This window comes from Cheilinus undulatus, linkage group 17 (genome assembly GCF_018320785.1).
Source record: "Cheilinus undulatus linkage group 17, ASM1832078v1, whole genome shotgun sequence".
In the NCBI taxonomy this organism is placed as follows: Eukaryota; Metazoa; Chordata; class Actinopteri; order Labriformes; family Labridae; genus Cheilinus; species Cheilinus undulatus.
The window spans coordinates 21,594,473-21,604,867 of record NC_054881.1 but is presented as its reverse complement, the minus strand read 5'-3'; positions in this window follow the sequence as shown (position 1 = coordinate 21,604,867).

Below are 10,395 nucleotides of genomic sequence, written 5' to 3'. Positions count from 1 at the left end.
CGTTAATAGCTTTCAGAGTTAAATAATGTAAAGTTAAGTAAATTACAATTCACTCTCTGACCTGAAGAAATCCTTCATGATCTCTGAAATATTCTCCTGTTCTCCATTTGTCACCCTCAACCGAATTTCCACATACTTTTTGCACCGCGATCTCATGCGCAGCAGTTTGGGTCAGACCATCATCGTGCATCCTTTTCCACTGGATCCATTCCTGGAGCACAGCACAGTGGGAACAGAAGATTCTGGGAGACTATGGGAGGACTACAAGACCAGAAAGAAATGGTATGTAAACCACAAAGGATCTGGCTGCAGACCTCTATGGTGGGCCGTTCAGCTGCAGACCTCTACAGTGGAGCACCTCAACTGTGGGGCGGGAAGTGACATACATTACCCAAGCCAGAATGACATATATTTTCTGCTCACTGTCAGAGGATATGGTAAGTGGCTATTTTTCACAACAGAAGAATTTGATGAAAAACCGAAAATTTACTGAACAGGTTAGATTTAGATTTAAGGAAACTAAAACTAAGGAAACCCCAAAGAGGGTTAGGGTAAGGCATCAAGGTTAGGGCTAGATTAAAGAGGAGATGAATAAAATTAAAAATAACACGCCACAAACCAAGGAAAAACCCAGCAAGGATAAGTACGTCATTTCCCACCCCATGGTCTAGGATGCCGCATTGTAGAGGTCTGCAAAAGATAAGCCCAAAACGCCCCATCATAGAGGTCTGCAGCCAGTTGCCTCTCATGTAAACAGCAGATTACTTTGCCCTTCTGGGGTTGATGTACTGTTTCCTTTGATATTATGCTGTGATCTTTTTTCTGTTTGTTTGTTTTGTTTTTTGCTTTTCTTGGGTGAGGAAAATAGGGAGTTAAATGAAAAACATACATCCACTTTTTTCCTCATTATTTTGAAGGGAAAATAGCAGGTGCTCTGATGTTTTGTGTTTTCCCCCACGAACCAAACTGACATTCACTTCCATGTCATCAAACTGTCCAGTGGAGGTGCAAGGTCGTCACTGAAATATTGATGTGGGGGCTGGGAGTGTTGGCTCCGGATGAATAATGCAACAGGTGGATTAGTTCTAGTTTCAGAGAAAGCGAGCAGATGGATAAATTAATGATCATCACTTCTTCCATGCTGAAACAATGGAAGAAAAAAAATTTACTTCTGAATGGTTTTGTGGAGCTAAAATAATCTGAGTCATTCAAAGAGTTTGTTTTTATTTTTTAAAAAAGGTGCATAAAGCCAGCATGACGCCCAGGATATTATGCAAACATGAGTAAGCGTCTAAAATACACATTTTGGTTTGTTATAGTCTCAGTTACAGCAATAATCTACTTGGCATTTCACAGACTTAACAAAGCACCTTTAACAGGGCCATAATGAAGTTTGACATTCAGCATAAACTACCACATCTGTCACAGTCCAGACATGGTAAAAGAGGAGCAGAATAAAATAAAGAATGAGAGAAGAGGGAGGTGTTTGGGGGGAAAAGGGTGCAGGGCGTAATTGTCTTGGTTTATTAATTATTTGTTTGGTTTGCTTTTTTTTTTTTCATCAGACAAAAGCGAAAAGGAGTATGCTTAAGTAAAGCTTACATTTAATGCTGTGTTGAAAAAGCCAGTTAGTGTACAGATCCCCTAACCACCTAAAATGAAAGTTTGTTGAAATGAGAGTTGGTGGCTGTAAGTGATCAAGAAAACAGCTGCACCTCTGTATGACTCAAAAATAAGTTTGTTTGTTAGCAACATAACTCAAAAAGTTGTGGATGGATTTTGATGACATTTTCAGGAAATGTCAGAAATGGCATAAGGAAGAACTGATTAGATTTGGGAGTGATCTGGATCACCGTCTGGATTCAGGAATTTTTTTAAGGATTCTTTACTATTGGGAGATAGGGCTAATGGTGGAGGTCGCTGCTGTTACCACTTTACACTAGATGGAGGACATGAGTAACTTCAATCCCAGCAGCGTTTTGGATGTGTTTCTATTCAAAGTTTTGGAGTTTATAGAGTTTGACAGACATACGCCCGGTTGAGGAGACGAGTCTGAGCATAACGGAGAGAAAGACAGTGAATTGTAGCAAGAATACCAACAATGCTGGGAGGAATAGAGGAATATTCATCCTCTGCCATGACTTCCAGTCGTCCAGTGAGACCATGGGTGAGACTGTCAGTGCATCTGTTGGCACCAGCAGGCAATGCTTCCACCATGACAGTCCACCCGTAGCAAAGCCATTGCTTTGCTTCACTGTGTTTCCACCCCACCGGGGAGGGAGTAGTCAGCAAATGCTATGATGGGGGGCACATGGGGATGGATCCAGGAATTTTTTAAAGGATTCTTCACTCTTGGGAGATAGGGCTCATGGCGGAGGTCTGCACTCTCTGAGTGCTTTTCTAGTTTGTCATATGTGGTGCTACACCTGTGTGAACGCATACATTTTTAGAATTTCTTCAGCTGAAAGCAATTTGTAATTCTGAACAGGAATGGTCAGAATTTGCGTGGATGTAGGCAGTAATGGTCAGAAATCAGCTAATTCCTGTTACTTGCAAGTAAATCTCAAGAATACTGGTTTCTTTATTGTGCTCCTACCACTGAAGTGACCTCGAGGGACACTGGGGTATAGCTCACATTCTGCTGTTGAACTGAAATTCACAAAAAAAAAAAAAAATCAAGAACAGATGCAGATCTGATGGCTGTTTTGGACCAAGAAATTATGGCGTTTACATTGCAGATGTAAATGTCTTGGCTGGAATTTATTCAGCACCAACTGCTGGTTTCCCCAGAATTACTGAGAAATCAGCATCCATTCCCAGGCACAGTCATGGTCTAATATGCTGATGGGTTCCAAGATGTTTATATCCATACCAGCAACAAGGCTCAATGAGACTAATGTTGTTTGTCACTTTGGTGAAGACTGCAGTGCTAACCACAGAATGCCACTGTACTTTGGGATGGCCAACCCTACCTGCTTCATTCTACTGCAGCTAGTTTCTGCCATTTTGACAGTATTCATCATCAGTTCATTGTATAAAGATATTCAGATAACATCACATGTCTCATGCCTCATCACATAGATGTTTCACTTGATAGTCCTTAATTGTAGCAGATGAGCTACATGTTTGGAGGCATATTGTTGTTGAGGTGGCATGTTGCAACCTTTATCCTCAAAAGTCAGAGAATCGGATGATAGCAGCAAGAAGCTAATGACAAATATTAAAATGACAGCAAACACTGCTTAATTTTTATGTGAGTTGTTGCACCTTGATTGATGCAGGAGGAGAATATTAGTGGATGTCTATTTAATGCATACAGATGGCAATTAAAGTCATGTTTTCGATGGTAGAAAATACCTGAGTAGCTGTAAATATATCGGGATAGCTTGCCCAAATATTGTGTATGTAAAGCAAACACTGGATTAAAAGTCCTGATAGCTTTTAGTTTGGATTACCTTGAACCTCAAGACTGAATTGAATAAATTCAGTAGTCTCTGAAAATCACAAGATGGTCTGGCTGCAGACCAATCATCTCCGACAGCCACTCTCACAAACTGCCCATCTGAGACATACTATATCTCAAAACAGAAATACATGCCAAAACTTTTCATATTGGATTAAACTTCTGTTTAAGATTACGGTAAGGGTTAAGTTAACAGTTAGTATACAAAATGTATTCTAATATGCAAAACCTAATTAAAAAATGTTTAATAAATCAATAGACAAATTAATAGTCTGCTTACAGGACAAAAGCTAGTCCTCTATGAAAACATTCTAATGCAGCAAGCGTAGCTTATGTGGCTCTGTTAGCTGTGTAAACTACTTAGTTAACTAAAGGTAGGCTCAAATAGCAGCTATGTAAGCTAGGTTAGCTGTGTTATCTACATATCAAAGTTATTTTTTGCTATGTAGCTTAAGCTCACGTTGGTAAAGCAAGCTTAGCTATAGATAATGTAGCTATGTAACTAATGTAGCTGTGTTGCTAATGCAGCTACATAGGTCATATAGCTAAAGCTAAGCTCACAAAGGAGCAATGCAAGCTATATTGCTACGTTATCTACATAGTTTCATTATCTACATAGCTTCATTAGCTTTAGCTACATTTGCTAAAGCTCACGTTGCTAAAGCTCATGTTGCTAAAGCTAATTTAGCTATAGATAATAAAGCTACATAGCTATTTAGCTAAAGCTAAGCTCACCAAGGAGCTATGTAAGCTATATAGCAACTTTATCTATGTAGTTTAATTATCTACATAGCTTCATTAGCTATAGCTACATTTGCCAAAGTTCATGTTGCTAAAGGTCCTGTTGCTAAAACTAATTTAGCTATAGATAATAAAGCATTGTAGCTAGGGGTGCACCGATCGATCGGCCAGAATCGGTATAGGCACCGATTTCCTTAATTTTAGGAGATCGCCGATCGGCTGATCCTTGTAAATAAGATCGGTGGATAAGATCGGTTTCATATACCGCTACCCACTAAAATGTGAAAAATGAAAGACTAAAGGAACTGATATAATTTTGTAGTTTGGACAGCAGTGCTCTAAACTTTTTATTTATATTTGAGAGAACTACCTCATGTGCAGTTAAACAACAAGTTTGTATTGTTTCACGGGTATTGTTCAATGTTATTCAATAAAATAAGATTGGAACATCGAAGGTGTATGCTGTCAGTTATAAAAAAATCAGTATCGGCCGAAATCGGAATCGGCAGGTCAAGCTTTTTAAAGATCGGTGATCAGCCAGAAAATTGCAATCGATGCACCCCTAATTGTAGCTAAAGCTAAGATCACAAACTATGTAATGTATGTAAACTATGTAGCTACATTATTTACATAGCTTCTTTAGCTGTAGCTACATTCTTAAAGCTCATGTTGCTAACGGTTGCTAACTTGGCTACACTGGCTAATGTAGTAACTGATCCCCCTGCTAAAACGGGATTATACATAAACTAATCACCGATTAGCCCTCTGACATTTTTCTCTATTTTGTTCATGAAATGTTTCATAATGTTTGCAGTGTAAATATTTCCTGAATGTAACTGCAATACTTTTTCATGAATAAAGTTGAATTTTTAAAAAAAATCTAAAATTTGTTATACCTGCAAATTACAGCACTTCCTTTCTGAAATATACCATGCCACAGATGACTGGCTGGTGAGAGTTACTGCAGAGAAGTAGGGTCTGCAGTCAGACCCCTCCTGCGCCATTATCAAGCTACGTTCTGTCAGTCCAATGCTGTGGTTTATTGCCCAAATGCCTACAAAACTAATGATGGTGTCCATCAGCTTCAGCTGTACTTTATGTTTTTTGATAAGAAATTGTTAGCATGTTAATCTGATAGCGTGAACACTGTAAGTATTACTCCTGCCTAACATTGGGGATTGGTAGCATTGTCCTTAGCAGCATGCTGATACTATATATGAAAACTTGCTGTTATAATTCCTCACAGTCCTGGTGATTAGGTTTTTTCTGACCTTGTCACCTTAACAGCACCACAACCATTCAGAAAAAAAGGCATCATATCCTTGTTTTTGAGAAGCACCTAAAATGGAATATGTTTGGTATCCTTGCTATGGCATTCATTTCTTCAGGTTAGGCTCTTGGCACAGCTGCCATGACGTGCAGGATTGCTCCAGACAGGAAGTAAAATGGAGGCCAGGTGTTTGAGCAGAGGCTCTGGAGTTATTTGGCCAAAATGCTGCCAGCCCTTTCAAGCTCAACAAAACATCCTGCTTTAGACATTGCAGTCTAGCATACTGTTTAAGGATAGTTTTCTGTCAGTGCTTTCTTTACCTGAATGAGGCCAAAAAGGAAAACAAAAAATCTCACGCCTATACACACACAAACATGCTGACTCCATCATGGACACATACACATTTGCATGAAGGTCAGGTAGAGGGTAGAGGTGAGAGATTGGAGGTATTAATGTCACCAAGGCTTTGTAACCTCCTGCACCTACCTTAATACATACTCTCTCTCTCTCTCATACACACACAGGCATGAACACAAAAGGTACACATTAACCTGACCCCTGCCACCACTCAGATACATTACTTTGGCCGTAGTTGGAACCAGACACCTGCCCTGTTCCATGCACTGAGGTTGAATTTCAGGTATCAGGTTTGCACTCCCTCCCTCTTCTCCTGCACACGCACAGTCAGCAGGTGAACAGAGAACCTGCAGCTTTATCCTCCACATACATCCAAGAGCCCCCGTTCCAAACCCTAGTGAGCAGAAGAGAGGCCCGCAGGAGTTGAAAGGCAATTATGTCTGGTCTGTGATGAGAGAACAAACTGAGGCAGACAAAGCCCTGTGATGTGGTGAAGCCATCCAACCATCCCCGGGTACACAGGTAGACAATAGACAGCCAAGTCAAAAGCCCCACGAAATGCATTCTGTCTAGACACGCGAACAAACCAAAGCAAAAATAGTCCAAACAGAGAAGATGAAGACATTCATTAGTACTGTAGGTGGGACAGGAGCAGAGCAAGTACTTTGAAGCATTTGAAATGCACTTGATTTAACGTGTATAGCACTTTTCTCAGGAGTGGGCCCTCCACTTTAAAGATCAATCATGATAGAAGGTTTCAAAGGGCTCTTGATGTTTGGAGATGTTTTCTGGAGCATGGCCTGTAGCAAAGAGGAATCAGTGTTAGAAGTCAAATGAATGTCTATGAGTCAAGTAGTCTTTTATCTTCTTTGGATTGTGTCCTTATTCTGAGGATGTAAATTGCACTTCAGATGTTGACGTTTGCATTTAACCTCAAAATGTCTGTCCAGACTTAGGCTGGATGCCAGAAGAGACATGTCACTTATTGGATGCAGGTGTCATATTGATACTCTTGTCTAGGGCTGCATGATGTATATGGTTTTTTAGTCATGTTTATGTTTGCATGCGCAACAATCACCTCACAGGCACAAATAGTAATGGGAAAAGAAAGATGGGAAGTTAGTCACAGGGTTTGAAGCAGGACATGTTGCTGCCTCTGTGTTGTTTGATTTTGAATTCAATTGTTTCTATGATTAATCTACAATAAAAAGTTAGTCTGATGTCACTATAAAGTAAAAGAACTGAACACTGCATGCTAGTCTGTGGCTCCACCCCATTTCAAACCTTTACCCCTACCCTTTGATTCTGAGTGCCCTCTTGCTCTTTGAAGCAGTGTTACAAGAGGCAGTGGTGAAATCTTACCCCCCTTGAAATAGGATGACCCTTCAAGTTCCTGATTCTTCATCAGTTCTTGCTGACATCATTGCATTAACAGATACGACAGTGTTTCAGTCAGGAACACATGGATATACAGTTTTACTTGGCAGAGAAGGCTCTACTCAAAAGAAGCTCCTTGCAGTAGTCAAGCAGCAAGCTTTGTCATTTCATGGAGTGTATGGCTAGAAACCCGGTACGGATAGATATATTTTTGACAATGTGTACTGAATATAATAAATTGAGTTCAAAAGCAATTATTCCATAGTAGCATGACTCTGAATGAGGGTGCAACAAGCTTTATGCTATAAAGGAGGAGGCTGGGGTGGAGGAAGTTAAGCTTTGCCAGCAGCAGCATGGTGCATTAGCATTAATGCAAGCAGGGATCAGTAAGAAGTGCATCAAATTTAAATACACTGCTGTGTTGAGACAAAAGGTGTGATTGGCTGTGGGAGCTGGGATGCAATAATTGGGATCAGCTGGCCATCAGCTGATCACAGATGGGCGTATGACTAGCGTGTCCTGCATGAACTAATGCTAGACTCCACTGGACAAGTCTACTAAGAGTTATATTTTTAAACGCTCAAAATCCAAAGGACCATAATGCATTAAAACAATATTTAATTTTGAGAAACGGTTGTTGTCATAGTTCCCAGATTTGCCGATGATTCACAGGGCATTGTGGGACCTTCCCATAATACTCAGACAGGAGTGTGCCTCTGTAGAATCTCTTTTGGAAGGGCCATGTAGCCCTAGCACTTCACCAATCACAATCCATAATTTTTTCTGTATGTGGCCCTCAGAGGAAAAAGTTTGGACACCACTGATGAAGACTAAATCTAACTATGAATATTGCCAGAAATTGTTAATGAAGTTAAGTAACACAAAAACATGCACTGAATTCATTTTTAAGAGGAGGGAGTGATTATTCAAAATCCCTAAATGAATTAAAGACCCTGTAAAGTGAATCCCAAAGTTTTTGTCTTAACACACTAGATATGTTGGGATATGGTTGCTGTAAACATGTGAAAACACTGAAATCTGCATGTGACTGAATTTTGTCTCTTCTCCAGCACAGAGCCAGGCAGCCGCACTCTGATCATAAGGTCAACATTCAGATTGTAGCATTTTTTAAATCTGAGAGGAATGTATTTCGGCCAAGCGGCAACCTCCGGTCCGGAAAAATGAAGCCAATGCGGAAGTGCAAGAAATTGCTATACTGCAAGTGTCAACTTGAGGCTGGCTGCAGGAACACCGGAATTCCCGTCTGGACACATGTTAAACAGCCAGTTTTGACACTAGAAATAAACTGGTTTACAGCCTGGTTCAAAACCCCAAACATGTCTCATTAGCTAGTGTCTTATTGTGCTCCCACTGTATGGGGGTCGAATTTTTTTGTACCACGATCGTTTGGATTATATTTAGGATGAAAGCTGATTGGCACATCTCATTTGATTGACAGATAGCTCGGCAGGCAGAGGCTCCGTTTCTGTCAACCAGAATGCTAGCTAGCAGGCTGACAGGAAGTCACGCTTAGTGGGCGGGCCTTTAGGTTGATTCAAAGTTAGGTTGAGACCACGATTTTGATATGGAAGCCTCCACGGATTGGCTTCAAAAGCCATTCGAGTCCGCCTATTGTAAGCAGACGACTGACGTCACACAGGGTTTTTCCAATTCTTTCTACAGTCTATGTTTTCAGCCCATTCAACAGACACACCCACACTATCCTGGAGCAGATTTTACAGCCTCATTTTTCATGATTTTGAAGGTTAATTCTAGTAACTTAGCAATGTTTCAGTTGACTAAAATTTAATTTAGGGGTTCATAACTCAGTAACCTGTCATACAACAAACTTAAATACAGATTTATCGTCACTTTACAGGGTCTTTAAAGACCAAAAAAATTGATTGAAAATTTAATTAATGTAAAAAAAATAAAATAAAAAACAGAGCTGCAGTCAACCAAAGACAAACTTGCATATTATTTTGGAAAAATAAACATGAGCAGCTAGTTGAAGTTTGAATTTTTTATTCTACCTAATTATTTAATACTGAAATAACTGACTCACAGCAGACTAGCATACCTGCCTATATTCCTATGATTTCAGTGATTACAGCATAGCAACTATTAAGAATTATACACAAAATAACTTCACATAATTAACAACAAGACTCACTTGTTTGACTCTTCACTGTGTAGCGTTGGAATATAAATACTGCCTGCTAATAATCATTCAAAAGTCCTGCTGTACTAATGCAGCATGAGTGTAAATCTCTGTATATCCATAATAGCATGCAGTCTGTCTTTTTGTCGGGACATGCTGTATTCCCGTGTAGTTTTTAACACCTGTGATGCTTTCTCCTTCTAGTCTAATTTTGTTCTGTCATGGTCGGTTGATGAAATAAGTTGTCATTTGTCTGTAATAACTATGTTGCAAGTTTTTACAAGGACTGAGTGAACACCTGTGATTGTGTGCTCTAACTCACAGCGGAGCTTACAACAACAAATGTATTTACAGCGTCAGAAGAAGAACTGCTAGCAGAGATAACGCACACTTCCACAGACTCTCATTAAACAAACACATGTGATCCTGTGTTTTTTTAAAACCACAACAAACACTCAGGCCAGGACTAATCCCATGTCTGAATCAAGTGTTTTCTCCTGCTCACACTGCAGTAATGAGGGGGCCATTAGACATCAGACTTGGTCTCACATAAAAGCAGTCATCATCACTATGCTCTGTTGCTTATAATGAGGACAGTTAGGGGGCTTCCCCTTGTCTACATGCTTAAGTCTTGACTCATGGCCTCTCACAGTGGTCGTCCCTCATATGTCCTGACTGAAGGTCAATCCTGTTACAGGTTATCGCAGATATTTTATTTTTCTATTTCCAATTCAAACTCCTGAGGAAAAAAGTCCATGCTGGATAATTTTAGACAAATTCATTTCAATTAATTTGAGACGAGATGATAGATTTTATTTTATTGTTTAACAGGGGCTTAGCAATACCCTGACTGCAGGTCCTGTGTCCTAGCTAACCAAGCACCTTAGCCCCAGCAAATCAAAACACAGGAGGGTGGGATTTGCAAAACCACTGTTATCTCTACCTCAGTCTTTTTGTTTTGGTTTATTCCAAAGCAATAACAATTAACAAGACTCACTAAGTTTCCCAACATAAATATTGTCACAA